The 21,591-nt window shown below is 37.4% G+C and overlaps 1 protein-coding gene across 11 annotated transcripts in view; it reads left to right on the top strand.

The window, feature by feature from the left end:
• The first annotated feature begins 8,084 nt into the window (after positions 1-8,084).
• Positions 8,085-21,591, top strand: part of KANSL1L (KAT8 regulatory NSL complex subunit 1 like) — a 151,749-nt gene continuing 138,242 nt past the window's right edge. For 2 of the 11 annotated variants that reach the window (XM_045868088.3, XM_045868087.3), the window contains exon 1: positions 8,101-8,316. The gene's annotated coding sequence lies outside the window, so the exon portion shown is untranslated. Of the gene's footprint in view, positions 8,317-8,679; positions 9,448-15,074; positions 17,510-21,591 lie in introns of those variants that run through there. The other 9 variants (XM_045868089.3, XM_045868091.3, XM_064587005.1 and 6 more) reach the window with 8 other exon arrangements.

Genomic DNA, 21,591 nt, shown 5'->3' with positions numbered 1-21,591 from the left:
CCTCTCATGTGCTCTCTCTCATTCTCTCTCTCTCAAATAAATAAATAAAATCTAAAAAAAAAAAAGAAATTTAAAAAAAAAAAAAAAGGACCCACTTTAATAGTTTCTTTCCATCTCTGTGTTCAATTATTTATAGTGTAGGTCTAATTTTCTTTTCTTTCTTTCTTTCTTTATTTTGTTTTATTTATTTTTTTTTAATTTGAATTCAGTTAGCCAACATATAATACATCATTATTTTCAGATGTAGTGTTCAATAATTCATGAGTTGGATATAATACCCAGTGCTGATCATATCACATGCCCTCCTTAATGCCCATCACCCAGTTGCCCTATCCCCCAAATCACCTCCCCTTCAGCAACCCTCATTTGTTTCCCAGAGGTAAGAGCCTCTCATGGTTTGTCTCCCTCTCTGATTTCTCCCCATTCAGTTTTCGCTCCCTTCCCTTATGATCCTCTGCACTATTTCATATATTCCACATATGAGTGAAACCACTTGATAACTGTCTTTCTCTGATTGACTTATTTCACTTAGCATAATATTGTCCAGTTTCATCCACGTCAATGTAAATGGTAGGTATTCATCCTTTCTGATGGCCATTATATATAGATATAAACCACATCTTCTTTATCCATTCATCTGTCAAAGGACATCTTGGCTCATAAAGGGCTGGTAACCAAGATCTATAAAGAATTTATCAAATTCAACACCCAAAAAACAAATAATCCAGTCAAGAAATGGGCAGAAGACATGAACAGACATTTCTCCAAAGAAGACATATAAATGTAGGCCTAATTTTACTTTTTTAAAGATTTTGTTTAATTGAGAGAGAGAGAGAGCACAAGCAGGGGAAGTGGCAGGCAGAGGCGGAAGGAGAAGCAGACTCCCTGCTGAGCACGGACCCTGATACAGGACTTGATCTCAGGACCGTGGGATCATGACCTGAGCTAAAGGCAGATGCTTAACCCATTGAGCCACCCAGGCATTCCATGTAGGCCTAATTTTAAAACTGACTCCTCTAATGGTCACAGGAGGGACTTTCTTATTCATGTCTAGAGTGAAGGAATGCACTTCTGCCCAGCATTTTGGTCATAAGAGCTGAAATTCACTCTCATGGAGCTAGTTTTACTCACATGCCCACCTCTGAACCAATTACTGTTCTAAGGGAAATGAAAAGCATTAATTGGCCTAAGCCAATTTGGGCCCACCTTGGGACATGGAGGAAGGTGCAGATTCATTCAGAGCACATAAGCTGGGTGGAGGGCTCAGTACCAGCTTGAAAATCAGGAAAATGTTAAGGAAATTGTGGAATAGAAACCAAATAGGGAACTAACAAATACCTACTATGACAACTATAAACTAGACCCTGGTTGTTAGGATCAGTGCCTGAAGAGTGTCACATCTCAAATGAGACATAGTCTTATTTGCTGGTGCCATTTAAAAATTTTTTGATGTGACTTTGGTAGTAGAGAGTTTTAATATACATCCATGCACAAACCTCCTTTCTGGGCACATGAGAAATTCGTATTTCCTGGTTCTCTTGCAGTTGGACAGAGCTGTGTGATTAGTCTTTGCCAATGGATTATGGATGGAAGGGATGTATGTGTCTTACCCTGTGGCAGCAATTGTAGAAGTGATCTGAAAGTGACACAGATCCAATATATGGAAGACACCTGCAACAGGCTTTGTGTGAGATAGAAATAAACCAAAAAAGTCTTAAATCATTGGTTTGGGGGTTATTTGTTATTGCTCCCTAAACTAACCTCATCATGGCTAATATAAATTTCACATGTTCTTACACATGATACATAACTGAGGAAATATAACTGATATTACAATAGAAATGTAACATCAATGATCTCAAGACATGCCATGATATTCACATTTCATATGAAATGAATCAGAATGTTGGGATAGTTTTTCAAGTGTAGTAATTTCTGACCAGTATTTCTGGATACACTTCTTTAGTAAAGACCTATGAGGTTAGTGTTCTGAAAACAACACTTTTGTCATTTCACTTACTTACGCAATAATCTTCAGTGGTTCCACTATTACCTACAGAATAAACTTTATATTCTTTAATCTTGCCTCAAAGACTTCTATATTTTGGTCCTAACCTACTTTTGCAGACTTATATACCATTATTCTTTCTAATTGCATCAATGTGTTCATCATTTTCAACACCCCTAGACACAGCCACAGAGGTTGAAAAGGAAATGTAGTTCAAAAAATCTCTTCCAGCTGCTTTTTGTTTGACACCCCCCCCACCCCCCACCCCCACATCACCACCAGCTTTGCTACATTTAGCAGCTCTGGTTATAGACATTTTGCTTAGGGAACTGGTGGAAGCTATTGCCCAACCAACATCAATTTTGCCTTTCTTTCTAAGTGATCCATAGGACCAAACTGGAGAACTGTGGAGAGGCACTTCAGGAGAGGAAGAGAGACACTTAAAGGTCTTGTGTCTTTTCTTATCTGCTGCCTGAGAAGTGGATATGGTGGCTGGAATTCCAGTAACCATCTGGGACCCTAGGTTACTTTGAGAATGGACGTCAGGACTGAGAATGGCAGAAGAAAATAATAGAAAGCAGCCTGGGTGCTTCATGACCTTGTGGAGCTGTTATATCAGCTTGGGGCGATCTACCTTTAAACTTTTTTTTTTTAAACCATACTTCATTAACTTTTAAGGTGCATTATTATTTTTGTATTATTAAAGCCCACTGTCAGTCAAGCTGATACAATGATTTCTTCTTGCATCTTGACCAGTACTGAGGTCATTTCGATTTTAGAAATGTTCAATTCTGAAAAAATAAAATGTGCTTCAGAATCAACAAAATATAAGAGAGATAATTAACCCTTGTATTTTTTTTTAAAGATTTTATTTATTTATTTGTCAGAGAGAGAGAGAGCACAAGCAGGGAGAGTAGCAGGCTCCCTGCTGAGCAAGGAGTCGAACGTGGGACCTGATCCCAGGACCCTGGGAACATGACCTGAGCTGAAGGCAGATGTTTAACCGACTTAGCCATCCAGGCGTCCCAACCCTTGTATTTTTAAGGTATCATTATATTGGGCTTTTGGATACATTTCATATGGATTACCTGCATCCTAGCTAAGACAGACTGGTTTTTAATTTTTCTGCCTATATTTTGGACCGCCATCTAAGAATCCACACGGCAGATGGAGAGAGTGTAGATTAGGCTGTGAGGACAGTGTCCACTCCGGGACAAATGAAGATGGTTCAGTCCCTCCCAGTGTCTCCCAGTCACCACTCTGTGCCTTGTGCTGTCTTCTGTCCAGGACCCGGCTGGTGGAGTGGCCTCTGTCTGGAACATGCCAGATAAAGGCAGTCTTCATCTTTTTTCTGCCGTGGACTCCTGGCAATTTTGTGAAGCTTATGGACCCTTCCCAGAATGTTTTTTAAATTAAATTTAAATTAAATCCCATTAAAGTATATTTCAGTACAAGTTCAAAAAAAAAAAAATGCTCCTTGAAATTCCTGAGTCAACTTTCATCAGAGTCCTTGTTTTAAAAATCAATTTTATTGAAGTATAATTCTCACACACTGGTATGTACCTGTTTTAAGCATGTTTAAGGATATTTTGTGACAAATACATTCACCCGTTTAACTTCCACAATGATCAAGATATAGAGTATTTCCAATACCCCTTATATTTATCCTGGTAAATTCCCCCTGCTCCAGGCCTAAGCAACTGCTTTCTGTGATGATATGTTAAATTCAAATTTTCTAGAGCTTTATTTATATGGAGTCATATAATATTTACTCTTTTGAGTCTGGCTTCTTTTACTCATCATACTGAGACTTATCTATGTTGTTCTGTGTATTAATTTTTTTCTTTTTTATTGCTGAGCAGTATTTCATTATATGGATGTACCACCATTTATCTTTTTACTGTATGATGGATCTTAGTGTTGTCTCTAGTTTGGGGCTATTTTGAAAAAAGGTGCTATCCATATTTGTATATATTAGGAGTCATTTTTTATTCCCCTACAGGCATGGGCCAGTTCTGACCACTCTTGTATCCTGTCCTGGTTCTAAGAATCTTATAGCTCTTGCTACCTGCACCTGTTCTTTGTCTGCTTGTCTGTTGACACCAGCTAGTTAGAGCTAAATCTATCCTGAATAGGAGTTACCACCTTTTTAGCCTTGCTACTTCTCCTGTCCCACTTTTCAAACACGACCATAAAAAGAAAGAATTAAATATACCAGAATATTAAAGTGGAGGACAGTTGCCCTGGGCATGGAAATTTGAGGGGTAAATGGTACAGGCTTCCAAACTAGTTTTCTATTCTAGGAGAGGTAGTGGGGAAAGAACTCTGCATTTGGAGCTGGGCAGGTCTGTCTTCAAATCCCATATTGGCCACACTTTATTAGTGTGAGAATTTGGGTATATTATTTAACTTCACTGAGTTGTTGCTTTTTCCTAACCTGGAAAATGAATATAAAAGCCACTTTGCAAAATATGAGAATTCAATGCATGCATGCACTCAACAAATATATGTTGGAAACGTACATGTGCCAGGCCCTGTCCTTGGTTCTGGGGATACAACAGTGAGCGAAACAACAGAAGTTCCTGACCTCATGGAGTTTACATTCTACCAATGGAGATAAGACAACAACAACAAAAAGAATCAAAATCTGTGTTGTTAAATGGTGGTAAGTATCACGGAGAAAGAACAGGGAAGGGAGATAGAAAAGCACGTGCTTTAACTCCTCCTTGGCTGTGAGCTGCTTAAGAGTAGAATATGATCTTTTTCCTGTATCGCTAGCATTTATCATAATGTCAGCTGTATATTAAGTGCTGCACACACATTTCTTGAATGCAAAGAGTGACTGAATAAAAACCGGTGTTGAGGAGAGAAGTTTATCTCATGAAATCACTGTAATACTGCTTACCTGGACACATTTATGTGCTTCTAGACAGGTAATAATTATGTCAGCAAGAATGGTGCCCTTCCCTTCTCCTTGTTCTTGCTGGTTCTGTAAGTCTCCTGGCCATTGTTATATTTTTCCTAGAAGTCAGAATGCCTTTAATGTTTCCTCTTTTTAATAGTATATCCTTGATCAAAAAAAATTAACTATGTGCATTTTTTTAAAGATTTTATTTATTTATTTGAGAGAGAGAATGAGAGAGAGCACATGAGAGGGAGGAGGGTCAGAGGGAGAAGCAGACTCCCTGCCGAGCAGGGAGCCTGATGCGGGACTCGATCCAGGGACTCCAGGATCATGACCTGAGCCGAAGGCAGTCGCCCAACCAACTGAGCCACCCAGGCGCCCTTAACTATGTGCATTTTTTTCAGGCTTTTGCTGAATAAGTAATGTGGAAAACAATTTGACAAATGGTTCAGTATGTAAATTTCATATTAAGGGGCTTTGGAATTCTACAGTTTCTGGAAAACCAGCATGCATATGTTACAAATATTAAAATAGGGTAATGTTCAATGTCAAGAAATAATAATAATATTTGGTTAACTTGGGGTAAAAAAAGTGTGCAGTGTCATCTCTCTTTTTTTTTAAGATTTTATTTATTTATTTGACAGAGAGAGAGCACAAGTAGGCAGAGTGGCAGGCAGAGGGAGAGGGAGAAGCAGACTCCCCGCTGAGCAGGGAGCCCAATGCGGGGCTCGATCCCAGGACTCTGGGATCATGACCTGAGCTGAAGGCAGACGCTTAACCGACTGAGCCACCCAGGTACCCCTGCAGTGTCATCTCATACCTATAAAAGATTGTGCTTTTCTACATTTTTAAAACCAAACCTGCATTATTAATAATTTCCTATCCCCCAAGTTTCTATTATTTTGAAGTATCAAAAACTGAATATAAAAGAAATGAGAAAATTATGTTTCTATGATGGCTTGATAGATTAAAATATTTATTTAAGGTCTACAAATTTGGTGGGCTGCAGGACTGACTACAAGATAAAAGAATTAACCCGGAGAATTGGAAACAGCCTATCTCCTAGGGCTGTGTTTTTTTTGTTTTGTTTTGTTTTTTAGATTTTATTTATTTATTTGACAGAGCACAAGGAAGGGGAGCTACAGAGGGAGAGGGAAAGGCAGGCTCCCTGCTGTGGGGAGTCTGATGTGGGGTTCAATCCCAGGACCCTGGAATCATGACCTGAGCAGAAGGCAGATGCTTAACTGACTGAGCCACCCAGGAGCCCTCCTAGGGCTGTTTGATGAACAAACTAGATAATGTATGTAAAAATGCCTTCTTATAGGCATTCAATTATACTTGAATAATTACAAAGCTCAATGCCTGTACCATCCTCTACAAATTCCACCAGGGCAGGAACTTTATTTATGACTGTATCTCCAATACCCATCACAAAACATGTGTGCGATAAATATTTGGTAATTATATGAATACTTTGTTTTAGTAAGTGATAATTATTTCACAGAAGAAAACTGTATCCTCGAGTAATTTGATGGCAGTACAATTCCTTCAGGTTAAAATCTGAATTCCTGTTATTCAAGATTTACTCAATCTAGTTGACATGTACTTTTCCAGCCCAATAATATCATAAACACAACCTCTACTCAAACCCAAACATACTATCTTGTGATTGATGCCTTCTTTCTTCTCTGCCCAAAGTCTTTAAAAATACCCAGCTCAAATAAAAAAAGTCTTCCTTTGAACTATCTCAATACTGATTTGACTTCTCAGACTGTTAATCTTAAACAAATTTTTTTAAATGTCTTACTCATTTTTGCATTTCTGTCCCCAGGGACAAGAACAACCTTTTGAATATAGTGAATATCCAGTAAATATTTGATTTAACTATTTTCCCAACACATCATTCGCTTACAAATTTTATTCCAATGAAGGTAAATCAATTTCCTGAAACTCTTCCCTTACTCCATATGAAGGTGCAATTATTGTTCTGAGCAATCTTCAGAAAGTATACTCTGCTATAAATGCAGCCTGTCATAAAGTTATTGCAGTAATGTCCCAATGCACTAGAAAAACCGGGAACAAGGAGGTTATTTTCTAATTCAAGTAATCTGTGTCATGCCTTAATGCTTTGTTATAACTCCAGTTCCTTGGATTCCCCTGCCCGCCTCCCCCCACCATCCTGATCTTATTCAATTAATAAGGTTGAAATAATGGCAATTGTCTTTTTGGATCTAAAATTCTAGTGCGCTTTATTCCTTAAATCATTTTATGTGTAAATTAGGTGCTTAAGAAAGCCTGAAGTACATCAAAAGAACTATATCTAGTGCTCAGTTTATTAAAAAAAAAAAAGTGCGTGGCGGGGGAAATGCCCGGGTGCCGTTTAGTGGTGAGTGGAGCCAGGTGCAATTCTCTCAGAAATGTTTTTATGTGTCCCTGGCCAACTATCTCCACACAAAACCCCGTTTATTTATTTGACTGCGCTACTGCAGAACAGAGTTAACTCCAACGCCACTCAAAACAGCTTTGTACGGATTTAAAAATGCTTGAGCGGGCGGCTCCTGATTTTTACCATAAAACGACCCAGCTGCATCCAAAGCAGATTTGTCACCCTATTTCAGAGCCTCTCGGGAGTCGTACAGAATTAGGACTCTGGAGCGCAGAGCACGTATGCAAGCAAACCCACGGAGAAGTACAGATTTGGCAACTGTGACAAAGCTTTGTTAAAACTTGCCCCTGGAGCCGCAAGGCGGGAGGGTCTGGACGCCAGGAGCCGGCGCAGCCTGAGCGCGGGCGGTAGGGCGTAATGCCGCCTGACTTTCCCCTCTTCGCTTTTCCTGTCACGGTAGTACAGAAATAGCAAAGCAAGGGCGGGAAGTCACAAGCCCGTATTTTTGTTGTGCGTGTGTGTCTGTGTGTGCGTGTGCGCGCGCGCGCGTGTTTCCCGCTGGCAAGGGAAGAAGTAAGGAGGGAGCGAGAACGACCCGGAACCCACCCCCAGGGAGTCGCCGCGCCTCTGCACCAGGATTCGGGCGTCTTGCTCCAGCGACTTCCAGAACGCTCGCAGCCGCTGCCGCAGGCCCCGCCTCCTGCCGGGGTTTCCCCGCCACCCGCGCTCATTTGCATGGCGCTTCCCCTCCCCCGCTGCCATTGGCTGGCGTTGCGCCCCGCCCACTGCCCCTCCACCACAGCAGGGTTCCGTCCCCGAGCCGCCCGGAGCTGCGGGCAGCGGGCGGACTGTTAAACCGCGGCGGCGGCCGGGGCGGGAGCGGGGCGCGCTCTGGTGACGAGTCAGCGGCGCCCCGGGTGGGGGTAGGCGGGCGGGCAGCTAGAGATCACCTCAGCAGCCCCCACCACGGCCGGACCGAAGGTGCGGCGGCGGAGGGGAGCCAGGGCGCCCCAGCAGGCGAGTGGCCGACGTCTCAGCGGCGGGCTGAGGGGGGTGGGTCTCCTCTGCCGGGGACGGCGGCAGCGCGGGGAGGGGAAAGCGGAGAAGACCGCCGGGTGGACTTGCGGGCCAGGCAGCCGAACGGCAGCCCCTTCGCCCCCCGAATCCTGTGGGCTGTTGGACGCCGGGTCCCGGCACAGGATCGCGCTCTAGGGCAGGGGTCGGACCGCAGCCAAATTTAAACGGCTAAACCTAACAGCCTTGGCAGAAGCTGAGGGGAGGGGAGAGAAGGAGTGGAGGGAGGGGTGGGGGCGGACCTAGACGTGGTCACGTGGGGCAGGGGAGGGGCTTGGCGGGCCTCCCTTTTGTTTTGGCTGGCGCGTGCGCAGACGGCAGAACACGTGGTCTCTTGGGCCCGCCCCTTGCTTTAGCTGCCGCGCTTCCTCGGGTGCGGTTGACGTGTGGGCTGTTTTTGGGGAGCTCTGAAGCGGAGCCGTCTGTGTTGGATGTGACCCTTGTTTACTTTTATTTTGTACTTTATTTCAGGCAACGTTGATTTGGTTTTTAGAATTAGGTGGGGTGGAGAAGAATCTAGAGAATTATTGAGGAATGGTGTTTCCAAGTTTGTGTCTCTTCGTATTTCGAAGGGACCGACATTGCTGGAAAATCTGAGGATATGTGGTGATTGGTAGCAAGAAATAGAAGGCTGTTTTCTGGTGGTTGAAGAAAAGAAGAGGTTAGCTTTACATCCAAGGGGGAAGGCACTGGGATGGACCTTCTTGTCTTTCCCTGTGAGAGGATTAGTTTTTGGCTGGTTCCCTGCCCGCTCTGCCGCGCAGATCCACTCCACCCTTTACCTCGGATCAGCTGTGAGGCGCGGCGCTGGGGGGTGGGGGTGTTGGAGATCGATTTTTTTTTTTTTTTTTTTTTTAACAGAGAAGCACATTCCTTTTTGATTCCCCAAACTTTAGTCAGCTGGTGAGATTTAAGACGGTAACCTCTTTGGTCTTACTCCTTTGGCTTAACTTCGTGCTGAGTTTGGTTCTGTAGGAATGTTTTTAAAATACAGGATGGGGCAGTTTCGTTACCAACTAAGCCTACGTGAGATATTTATCAATACTGCAGACAAAACTGACTGTTTTTGACTAGGTAAAAGTGGGTCTAAAAATAATTAAATATTGGAGAAAAACCTGGTGTTCTGGAATGTAGATTGCTTGAAAAAGAGTTTTAGCACTGAGTGGTTTCTACTGTTTCCAGTTCTTAACTGGCCGTTTCTTTGGGCAAGTCACAACCCCTCTTTTCTCAATGTTTGTTTCGTCTTGTAAATAGTTTCATAATACTGTCCCTGCTTTAAGAGATTGTTATGAGAATTAAATACCTTGTGTTAGTAAAAGTAGTTTACAATCTTTACCAACACTGCAAAAATACAGAAATGGCTAAGTGACATGGTTTTATAGTAAAAGTTTTTTTTTTAAAATCCAGCATACTGAAAGATTATAAACTGAATGAATCATGAAATAGGATATATTTGAATATCTTCAAAATCTATTGTAGTAACTATTATCTTTGATTCTCCCTGTTTCCACCTACTTGATCAGTGTCAGGTTGCCATCATTTCTTTGTAGTTTTAATCTAGAAAGATTATCATTATTCTCTTCCCTAGCCCTTCTAGAGTAAGTTTTTACATGAATTTTTTCTTAATCCAGGCCAATTCTATCACACTTATTTTTTACATTTATCGTTTGCGTGTGTATCATATGTGCCTTTTCAAATAACAATTATTAAAAAATCTTATAATTTGGAAAATAAAGATGAGTGCAAATAATACAGTTTGTATTTCTAAATATGTGTATTTGAATTTTTCCTATAACTGGGTTCATGTGATATATTTTCATTTAATTCTACCTCATAAATGTTCCCATGTCATTAGTCTTTGAAAAATTATATTTGGCTGCTTAAAATTATATCATGTAACTATTATATTTAAAATTTTTCCTATTGACAGATATTTGGGATGTTTCTGTTGTTTTGCTAACAAACTTCACTACAGAGAATTGCCTTTTACATAAATCTTTGAAATTTTTTTTCCCCTTAGATTTGTAAAAGAGATTACTAGGTCAGAGACTGGGGTTGTGTGTGTTTAAGGCTCTTGAACATCACCAAACTACCTTCTAGAATGTTGTATCAATTTATACTCATCTCGTGTATGACCCAGCCTCACATTATGTCCTTGTTCATCATCTAGTGTTAGTATTGAAACAAAAAACCTTGCTTTAATTTGCCTTAAGTTATTGTTTCCACAATAACTGTTGTATATCTATCTTCTTACTGTAAGATGCTTCAAGGAGAATATATTTCATATTTGACATGTTGCAAATCACAAAGTGGGTGCTCAATGAATACTTGCCAGTTGGCTTATTAATATTTACCTTTTTGACCTCTGGAAAATCAGGAAATGATGTCTTGCTTTTTTTGTCTTACTCAGTTTACCAGTACATTGTTGGCAGTATACCGTTATTGTTTGATTCATTACTTTGAGTACTTCTCCCTTCAGATAGGGACCTCGCTGATCTCACAGTTGTCTCCTAAAAAGGTCCAGTGACTTCTCATGTTCAACTCCTGCATTAGCCAAGAGTTCTATCCAGTTTTTTATGGCATTTATCATGATAAACTATTTCATTTCCTTTATTCATTTATCTATCTTGTATGGAATTCACTTACAGATTTCACTTTGATCATTCTAGTTTCATGTGTAGCCTTTTCTGTGTTTTTTTTTAATTTTTTATTTATTTTTTGGTGTTATTTTTTTTTAAAGCCTACTATCTAAAGTTCCTTTATTTCATTATTCACATTGTTCCATGTATTACTGCCTATAACATTTTTTACTGCCTTTAACCTACCACATAAACCTTATATTTCATCTGTAATTTTTATTTTTATTTATTTGGTTCTTTTCCTCTCATGTCCTTTTGCATTGGTCTGTACAGTTTTAGATCGTAAAGGAGGCAGAAAGCTGTTTCGTTCGGGTTTAGAATTGTGTTTAGGATTGTTTACCAATTGGGTTTCACAAGTTAAAAACTGCAAGGAGTGGGGCTGCTTGCAACAGAAGTGACAGGTCGTAGGGAATTAGCGACCAGTTCACTGACTTGAAAGCATATCATCTTATACCTCTATCCTAAAAGTCCTGACTGCATTATGGGACTATAAGGGAATACTGTACATAAGGATGACCCTGAATCATCAGTACGATCTTACATTACTTTCTGTATGTTCAATTTCAAAAGGCAAGGAAGGTGTATCATTTCCACAAGATTTCTATTTGTTTTTCCTTTTAGATGTTGTCTTAAGAGAGATTTCAGTGAACTGGGCTCCTTACTGCATGTAGGATAAATAATCAGCAAATGTTAATAAAAATGGTAATATTGTACTTGCCTTTGGACAGTCTATAATGAAAATCTGAAGACAATAATGAAAGTCTTTAATACTTGATGATATGTTTAGGATTTTAGAAGCACATTTTATTTCTATATGGATGCTACAGTTCTCTAAGTATTGCAGAATTGGGAGAAAAGGCATTCATTTATAATATTGAGGTTTTGTTAACATTTGTAATGAACTTTGTATTTATTGTCTGGTTTCGGTTCTAGAAGACCAAGAATTCTCAAGCATGTTTTTCAAAGTAATTTTTAAAAAGTTTTATGTGTAGATCATTAATCAGTGTTTCACGACTTGAAATTAAATTGGAGCAAATATGATAGTACACTTCTAAGTGTAAATTTCTGGGTCCAAGCAGATGTACACACACACAAAAAACAACTCTTCATTTATATTCCTATGAGTCATGCACTTATAACTGAGTAGTAATAATTCTGCTTGAAGTATGATCTGTTTGATGTATTATGTGGCCACCCAAGTGGCTTTATCTTTAATTAAATTCCTTTAGTCTTCAAAGAGAATTCCTTTTTAGGGATAGTTTTCAAAGTGGAAGAAGTTCTTGCTGTAAACATAACTGAGTACAAAGTACTGAGCCAACTGTACCCTGGTCATGCCAATTACTGCAGTGTTTTGTGCTGTAAATTGAGAATGTCCACATTTAAGAAAGAAATCTTGAAAACATGACACTGTATTTTGTATTTATATCTTCCATTAGTTCTTATATTTTTGAGGAGTAAAATTAATACCAGTGTAAACTCTTTCTCATTACTATTGTTTTAATTAGATTTTTTTCTTTATGAGTTACACATTAAAATTTTTGAGTCTTATATTTTAGTAATGTTTGAAAGAGCTTTTCATACTTTGCTGAGAGAATTTGTCTTTTTTCCTATCTTTCTCTGACTGTTATTCTAATGGATCAGCTGTCTGAATCACATTTAAGTTGTTACTGTGGAAATAATTTAATATTTGTCCCTACTTCAGGCTTTTCCCCTTTCTCACAATGTCATTGGTAGTTTTTACGGTCTAAAACTTAAGGATGAATCTGCCTTATTTGTGATAATGTAATTCCTAGTTCGTGTTACTACATTTAAGATAACTGGGATTATCCAGATTCCAGTCAAAAGAGTAAATTTAATGTTCAGGGTGGATTTGAATGGGTTATTTTCTGTGGACTATATGAAATATACATACACGTGCTAGAATATAAATCATAGTTAAAATCTGGAGCAGTACTTTAGGGGGTGGAAAATCAGATTTGGCCTTTAATTTTTAAAGTTCATTTTCAGGAGGAAGGGTGGTTTTTATCTAAATTATCTAGATTATCAGTTTCATTTCTGAAGATAGACTAGATTAGCAAACTTTTGATTTTTTTCTTAGAAAAGTAGAAATGCCAAAAATTATTTGGTATATATGACCTATATATTGTAAAGACCTGATCTAAGTGTTGGGATCAACTCAGTAATTAATGACATCATAATTATCTCACTGTGTATGTGCAATTTTTGAGGGATGACATAATATTTATTATATCTCATGATGTCTACAGGACCATTTTATATTTAATGCTAAATTCATAAATATGCATGATTTATAAAAAAAAGATTATGTCACTAATGGAAACATTTTGTAGACATCAGGGCAAAGCTTTTTATTTGTGGTAACGTAACAACTGATTTCTTAATTCACAATGAATGTGTTGGATTAGATTGTAGAACAAAAGTTAGAATTTATGATGTAGACTTTTTACTGAACTAATTTGATTTATATAATAATGAGTTTAATATGGACAAAAAAGACAAAAAGTTTTAATTCTTTGTAGTTTTTAAGTGTTTATAATTTAAAGGCATAAACTTTGCCTGGCTGCAATTTTCTCTCTGGTATTTTTTTGTGAGACTTCTAAGAAAAAAGGATATGTAGTGAGATCTGGACTGTTCACTGTAGGGTTATTTACTTGGTGGATTATCTGTAAAAGATTTATAACAGATTAGTTTTTGGTTTTGTTTTTTTGCCACCCTCAAAATTTTTGGGCTCTGGATGTGCTAAAGAATTTTTTAATTAACTAATTAATTAAAATTGGAATGTAAGTTGAAAACTTTGTTGTAAAAACATAGAAGTGAAATTCATGCTCAGGAAATATAGTTGATTTTTGGATTATCAAGAACATTTGCTTCTTGACAGATAATTAGGATAATCTGAAAGGGTACTGATATAGTTGGTTTCTTAGCTTGCAGATCCTGTTAGATTAATACTTTAGTTCTGTGTTTGTGGCCAAAAGGAGTTCAGTTTTTCTCAGTTTTATCCATTACAGGTTCTTTGAAGTCCTATATATTAAACTCTTAGAAGAGGTACCGGTTTTACCTGAGTATCTTAGGTGTATATGAAATAAATGGTGCCTGGAATAGTACAGTATTTTAGCAGCTTGAAAGAAATTTCTTAGATTTAGCTAAGATCCAAGTACTTTTTGCACCACACAATTATGTGCATGATTAGAAACAGAATAATTAGAAACTAAATATTCATGAGATCAAGATGCTTCTTTGATGCTTCCTTGAAAGCTTTTTAAGGATTTGTCTTTTCCATATTTTTGAACATTCTGAAATATTATAGGTGCCTAAAAATACAAAACAATATGTTTGGCTAAGAACTTTGGGGACTAATATTTTAGTTAATGGTTGATTCTTGTTTACTTAGGGGGACTATACTTTATACTTTGTACTGTCCAGTACAGTAGTCCTTAACCACATGTGACTATCAAGCTCTTGAAATGTGTTTAGTCCAAATTGAGTTTGTTAAATGTAAAAAACACTGGTTTTGAGACTTAGCACATCTCATCAAGATACTTTTATATTAATTACAGATTGAAATATTTTAATTAAAATTTCATGTTTTTTACTTTTTAAAATATATTCTAGTAGCAGATTTAAAATTAAATGTGTAACTCCTATTTCTATTGGACAGCAGTGTTCTATACTAATATTTCCTAATCTTAAGACTCCTTTCATAATAAAGTATCTCATGAACCTCCTTCCTAGGCATTTTAAAATATAGTTGACCCTTGAACAATGTGGGGGTTAGGTGTGCTGACCCCCCATGCAGTCAAAAATCTACGTATAACATTTGATGCCCCCCCCCCCAAACTTAGCTACTAATAGCCTGCTGTTGACTGGAAGCCTTACCTATAACACAAATACCTGATTAACACGTATTTTGTATGTTAGGTGTATTATATATTCTTACAATAAAATAAGCTAGAGAAAAGAATGATTAAGTCATAAAAGAAAATGCATTTACAGTACTGTATTTCTTGAAAAAAATCCACATGTAAGTGGACCCACACAATTCAAACCCATGTAATTTTATTATTTTTTGAAGCTATTTATTGAAGAAATATTTACTAAGGGCCTGCTTGCTATGTGCCAAACAGTATTCTAGGATACAGCACTGAGTGAAAACATTCAAACCCCGCCTTCATGTGGCTTTCATTTTAATGGGACAAATATGTGATAAATGATTTTTAGATGAACTATTATTTGTTGTAAGTATACTATTATTGTATATAATTGTATATAAATTATGTAATACAATTTTAATAGAGTGCTTCATTTATCCAGTGATATATGCTATTTACTTTTGGCATTTGTCTTATTCGTGTTCTCTGAACTTTCTGGATCTATGGTTTGATGTCTGACATTAATTTGGAGGCATTCTCAGTTATTGCTTCAAATATTTCTTCTTTTTCGTATTCAGCATCTGGTATTCTTGATTTTGGCTCAGGTCATGATCTCATGATCTCATGATCTCATGGTCTCAGGGCTGTGAGACTGAGCCCCATATCAGATTCTGCACTCAGCCAGGAATCTGCTTGGGATTCTCTCCCTCTTCCTCTCCCCTGACTCATGCTCTCTCTCTCTCTCTAAAATAAATACATAAATCTATATAAAAAAAAAAAGAAAGCCGCTTCTGGTCTTTTGGCTTTAAATACTGTTTATAACCAGTGACTCCCAAAAATGGTATCTCTATGAATTCTTGCTTGAACTCTAGACTTGATAATCTAACTGCTTCCACTTGGATGGCTAATAGGTACTTCAAAGTCAACATATCCCAAAGAGAACTTTTTATTTTTCTCCCTCAACCTTCTGTCTCCTCAATTCTGCTCCATTTCAGAAAATGGCGTCACTGACAACTCAGTTGCTCAATCCCCAAATCTAAGAGTCATAATTAATTGCTTCCTTTACCTTTGGTCCCATAAAATCTTGGCTATTAAAAGTTTTGTCAGTTCTACCTTGAAACGTATCTTAGATTCATCCATTTTAATTTCTAGTACTACCTCACTAATCCCAAGCCACTGGTACTATCTCTTGTTTAGATTACTTCAGGTAGCTTTTTAATTGGTCTCCGTGCTTCTCTTCTTGGAAGCCATTTCCATTCTTTCTCCTATACAAACTTTTTCTTTGTAGAACAGCTAGAGGAATCTTTTAAAAATAAAAATGTGTTAGATCATGTTACTATCTTATCCAAATACCTTTAGTGGTTTTCCTTTGACTTACATAAAATGTCTTGGCAAACCATTTGCCTCTCTGATCTTATTTCCTCTTACTTTGTCTCTCTGGCTCATTATGTTCTAGATATATTTGTTATTTTTGTTCCACAAACACACCAAAATTATTCCTGTTTAAAAACATTTTATTAGTTGGCTTTTTTTCTTGGAAGGCTCTTACCCCCAAGTCTTGGTTGGTTTGTTATTGTCATTTCAGATCTCAGAGCAGATGTCACCAACACCAAGGCCTTCGTTCATCTACAAATCTAAAGTAACTCCTGTCCCAATGTTGACATGCTGTATCACTGTTTAGTTTTTTATAAGAACACTAGGGAACCCTTATTTACTTGGTATTTTTTTGTCTGTTTACTCTGTATCTACCATTTGCTAGAATGTAAGCTCTGTGAGAATGGAAACCTTACCTTTGATGTTCACTGTCATCTTTCTAGTAACTAAGATGGTGTGTGTTATATTCACTCAATAAATATGTATTAACTGAATTGTTGAATGTTTGGCTTTATATTGAATACATATTAAATGGAGGTTAAAAATCTGGCTCCTACCAAAAATAGACAAAACTATATGACTCAAGGTTGGCCATTTCTTCATTTTCTGCTTTTTGAAAGTCAGTTTGTCTCTTTTTAAACTTGTTTATTTCTGTAATTTTTGGAAAGTTTTCATTTTGTTATGTTTTTAAAAGATGAAATAGGTTTTCAGCTGCCATTCACAAGCACTTCTTTATAAATAACATGTTGTGGTGTGGATAGTCTTTATACTCAAATGAAAACCAGATGACTTTACTTGTAGCTAGATATTCTTACTGTCTTGTTTTTTTAAATTGGCTTCTGAAATACTGGAAGTGCTATAAAATAATTGTGATCATGTGGAATACACTTCATAGAACTAATGGGACTAATTTTTTTTAATGTTGACATTTTGTATATTTGGTATTTGTAAGCCTTTAAAAATTTTTATGCCATTTTTTTTACTTAAAAAAGGAAAACAATCATTTCAACTCTGTACAACAAACATTAGAAATAGATATCATTCGAAAATAGTTGCAAGAAAATTGCAGTTTTACGGTCTACATCACCACATCCTATAATATGTATTTCCAAGGGGAAAAAAGCTACAGTATGTTGAACACTTGACTGTCACCCATAGTCTGAAAACTCAAGAACATGGACTTTTGAGGCAAATCAACATCAGTCACCAAAACTTGTTTAGCTTACTATTGAGGTAAATTTGCAGAATTCATTATTTTATGTTCTAAATCAGTATTCCTTATGTATTCTGCCTCTAACCGTTTGTCCTTTATGCATAAAAATGAAATAGTAAGTGACTTAAAATAACTACAGTTTAAAATTGTGTAATAGTTGAAGCCATTACTTAGAGTTAACCTGAATGGTAAAAAAAAAAAATCTTTCAGGAGTATGCACATTTGATTTCTACTAACTTGAACATATATCTTCTGCATAAATTGTTATGTTTTAGTTTCTTATGTTTAGTATTTAATTTTGAGGAAGTCCAGTTTATCAATTTTATGAATAATGTTTTTGTTGTCCTATCTAAAATCTTTGTCTAACCCATAAAGATTTTTTTCTGCGTATTTTTCTAGAAGTTTTATGGTTTTAAGTTAAACTTTTAGGTCTATGATCCATTCTGTTGGATGTGACTGTTTTTATATAAGGTATATCCTCTGAGATATGAGTTAAGTTTCAGTGTTTTGCATATGGATGTCTTATTGTTCCAGAACCATTTGTTTAAAGTTAGTCTTTTTACATTGAATTGCCATTACATCTTTGTCAAAAATCAGTTGACCATATGTGTGGTGGTTTGTTTTGGAGCTCTCTATTCTATTGATCTTGTGTTTGTTCTTTTACCAGTGCCACATTTATTTTGACTAAATAGATAAGTAGTTTGAGTCCTTCAGCTTTGTTCTTTCTCTTGTTTTGTTTTCTAGTTCCTTGCCTTTTCCATATGAATTTTTTTTTTTAAGATTTTATGTATTTATTTGTCAGGGAGAGAGAAAGAGAGAGAGCGAGCACAAGCAGGGGGAGTGGCAGGCAGAGGGAGAAGCAGGTACCCTGCTGAACAAGGAACCCAATGCAGGACTCCATCCCAGGAGCCTGGGATCATGACCTGAGCCGAAGGCAGACGTTTACTGGCTGAGCCACCCAGGTGTCCCTCCATGTGAATTTTTGAATCAGCTTTTGATATCAGCAAAAAATTCTGCCAAGATTTTGATTAGGATTGTGTTGAATCTATAGATCAGTTTTTTAAGAAGAATTAACATTGTAACAATATTCAATAATCCATGAACACAGCATATCACTCCATTTAGGGTGTTCCTTGCTTTTTTTCATCCAGTTTTTCATTTTAGAAATATAAATGATGTTTGTATCTTGACCTTATTTTTGCTACCTTAGTAAACTCATTAGATCTAGAAGCTTTTTTTTTTTTTATTTATAGATCCCTTGGGATTTTCCATGTAGAAAATAATTTCATCTGTGAATAGAAACAGTTTTACTTTTTCCTTTCCAATCTGTATGCTTTTTATTTCTTTTTTCTTCATCTATTCCATTGGCTAGGACCTCAGTATGATGATGAATAGGAGTGGTGAGAACAGACACCTTGTCTCATTACCAGTCATCGGGCAAAGGCATCAGTCTTTCATCATTAATTGTAAAGTGATCTGTAGGCATTTGTGTAGATGCTCTTTAAGCAGTTTTCTTTCTTTTCCTTATCAGAGGGTTTTTTCCTAGTCATGAATGAATATTAGATTTTGTCAAATGCTTTTTCTTCACCTATTAAGATCATAAAATTTTCTTTTTTTAAATTTTATTTATTTGTCAGAGAGAGAGTGCATAAGCAGGGGGCATTGACAGGCAGAGGGAGAAGCAGGCTCTCTGCTGAGCAAGGAGCCCGATGCAGGACTAGCTCCCAGGACACTGGGATCATGACCTGAGCCAAAGGCAGACACTTAACTGACTGAGCCATCCAGGCGTCCCTATATTTTCTTTTTTAATCTTTTAATATGGTGAATATCAGTGATTATTTACTTATTTACTTTAAGAGAGAGCAAGCAAGTGTGAGCAGGGGGTGGGAGGGAAGGGCAGAGGGAGATGGAGATAGAATCTTAAGCAGGCTCCACGCTTAGCTCAAAGCTGGATGCGGGGCTCAATCTCACGACCCTGAGATCATGACCTGAACTCAAATCAAAAGTCAGTCACTTAACCGACTGAGCTACGCATGCACCCCCAAGGATTGAATTTTTATAATAATATTGAGCCACAGTTGTTCGAGTGGCTGAGTCTTGATTTTGGCTCGGGTCATGATCTCAAGGTCCTGGGATCAGGTCCTGTGTTGGGCTCTGTGCTCAGTGGGAAGACTGCTTCAGGACTCTCTCTCTCCTTCTGCCTCTCTCCCTGCTCATTCACTTTGTCTCTCTAAAATAAATAAATCTTAAAAAGAAAAGATTAAAAATATTGAGCCAGTATGGGGTGCCTGGGTGGCTCAGTCCTTAAGCATCTGCCTTCGGCTCAGGTAATGATCCCAGCGACCTGGGATCAATCCCGGCATTAGGCTGTCTGCTCAGTGTGGAGCTTGCTTCTCCCTCTCCAGCTCCCTCATGCTTGTGTTCCATCTCTTCTCTCTCTCTCTGTCAAATAAATAAAATCTTAAAAAAAAATATTGAGCCAGTATGTACTAATTGAAAACCACATTTCGTTGTGTCACATATATTTATATATTGCTTTGTTTGTAACATTTATTTTAAAAATAATTGAAATAGGTGTTGTTATGATTTATTACTACCGAAATCTTGGAACACATGTCAAAATCAAGCCTCACTTGTTTGTTTATTAATTCAGTCAACAAATGTTTGACAATTATTGTATACCTAAGTGCTGGCAGTTGGAACCTTGGCCAAAATATAGGTCTGCCCTTAAAATAAATTCCTTACTAGAATGTAATAAAATACCAGATCGTGACTATCAGGAACAATAAGCATTGTAAGGAAGTGGAGTGTCATGAATTGAGAGGCTAAAGCTATTTTACATATATTAGTCAAGTCAAGACCCTGATGAGGGTATCGTAGAGCAGAAATATGAATGTATTGAGGGAGCCAGCCATCTTATCTGTGGAAAATGGTTCCAGGCTGAGAGAATTGCAAGTACAAAGTCCCTGAAGCAGGGACTTTTCTGGTGTGTTTCAAGAGTAGCACCGAGGGCAGTGTTGCTGGAGTGTAGTGATCCCCGAAGGGAGATGTCGAATATGAAGTTATCAGGGACCTGATAATGTAGAACTTTGTAGGCCATGGAAAGGACGACTTTGGATTTTACTCTGAACATAATGGTAACCACTTACTTACTCACCAGGTATTTACTGAGCATCTGCGTATGTAAGATACTTTTCATGTTGATGGTAAGCAAGCATACCTTAGAGATATTGTGTGTTCAGTTCTAGACCACCAAAACGAAGCCAATACTGCAATAAAGCAAGTCAGATGAATTTTTTGCTTCCCAGTGCATAAAAGCTATGTTTACACTATACTGTGGTCTATTAAGTATGCAATAGCATTATGTCTGAAAAAACAATATACAGTTGACTTTTGAACAGCATAGGTTTGAACCCTCTGCATCCACTTACACATGGATTTTTTTTTCAATAAATACAGTGCTGTAAATGTGTTTTGATTTTCTTAACATTTTCTTTTCTCTAGCTTTAGTGTAAGAATATACTAATATAACACAAAATATGTGTTATTTGACTGTTTATATTAGTAAGGCTTCTAGTAGTTAAGTTTTGGAGGAGTTAGAATTATACATGGATTTTCAACTGTTGGTGGTTGGCACCCCAACCCCTGCATTGTTGAAGGGTCAACTGTACATACCTTAATTAAAAAATAGTTTGATGTTAAAAACTGTCATCTGAGCTTTTGGTGAATCATAAACACTAATCAAGATCACCATTACAAATATAATAATAATGAAGAAATTTGAAGTATTGTGAGAATTACGAAAATGTGACACAGAGACATGAAGTGAGCATATGCTGTTGGAAAAACAGCATCAATAGACTTGCTTGATGCAGGGTTGCCACAGACATTCAGTTTGTAAAAGAAAAAAAAAAACGCACTATCTGCAAAGTGCAATAAAGTGAAGTGCAATAAAATGAGGGATGCCTGTAGTAGTTAACAAAATAGTCGAAAATCCAAGCCTTCATAGATCTTTAGAAATGTTAGTGGTAAGTGTAGTTTATGTAATATGGAGGAAGTCAGAAATGGCAGAGTTTAGAATAATCAATTAGGATACACTGTT

Source organism: Mirounga angustirostris, unplaced genomic scaffold (genome assembly GCF_029215605.1).
Source record: "Mirounga angustirostris isolate CCGP_5_RB_7025 unplaced genomic scaffold, mMirAng1.0.hap1 SCAF_3, whole genome shotgun sequence".
In the NCBI taxonomy this organism is placed as follows: domain Eukaryota; kingdom Metazoa; phylum Chordata; class Mammalia; order Carnivora; family Phocidae; genus Mirounga; species Mirounga angustirostris.
The sequence above is the reverse complement of the archived record's forward strand: the minus strand, read 5'-3'. Positions and strand labels throughout refer to the sequence as shown.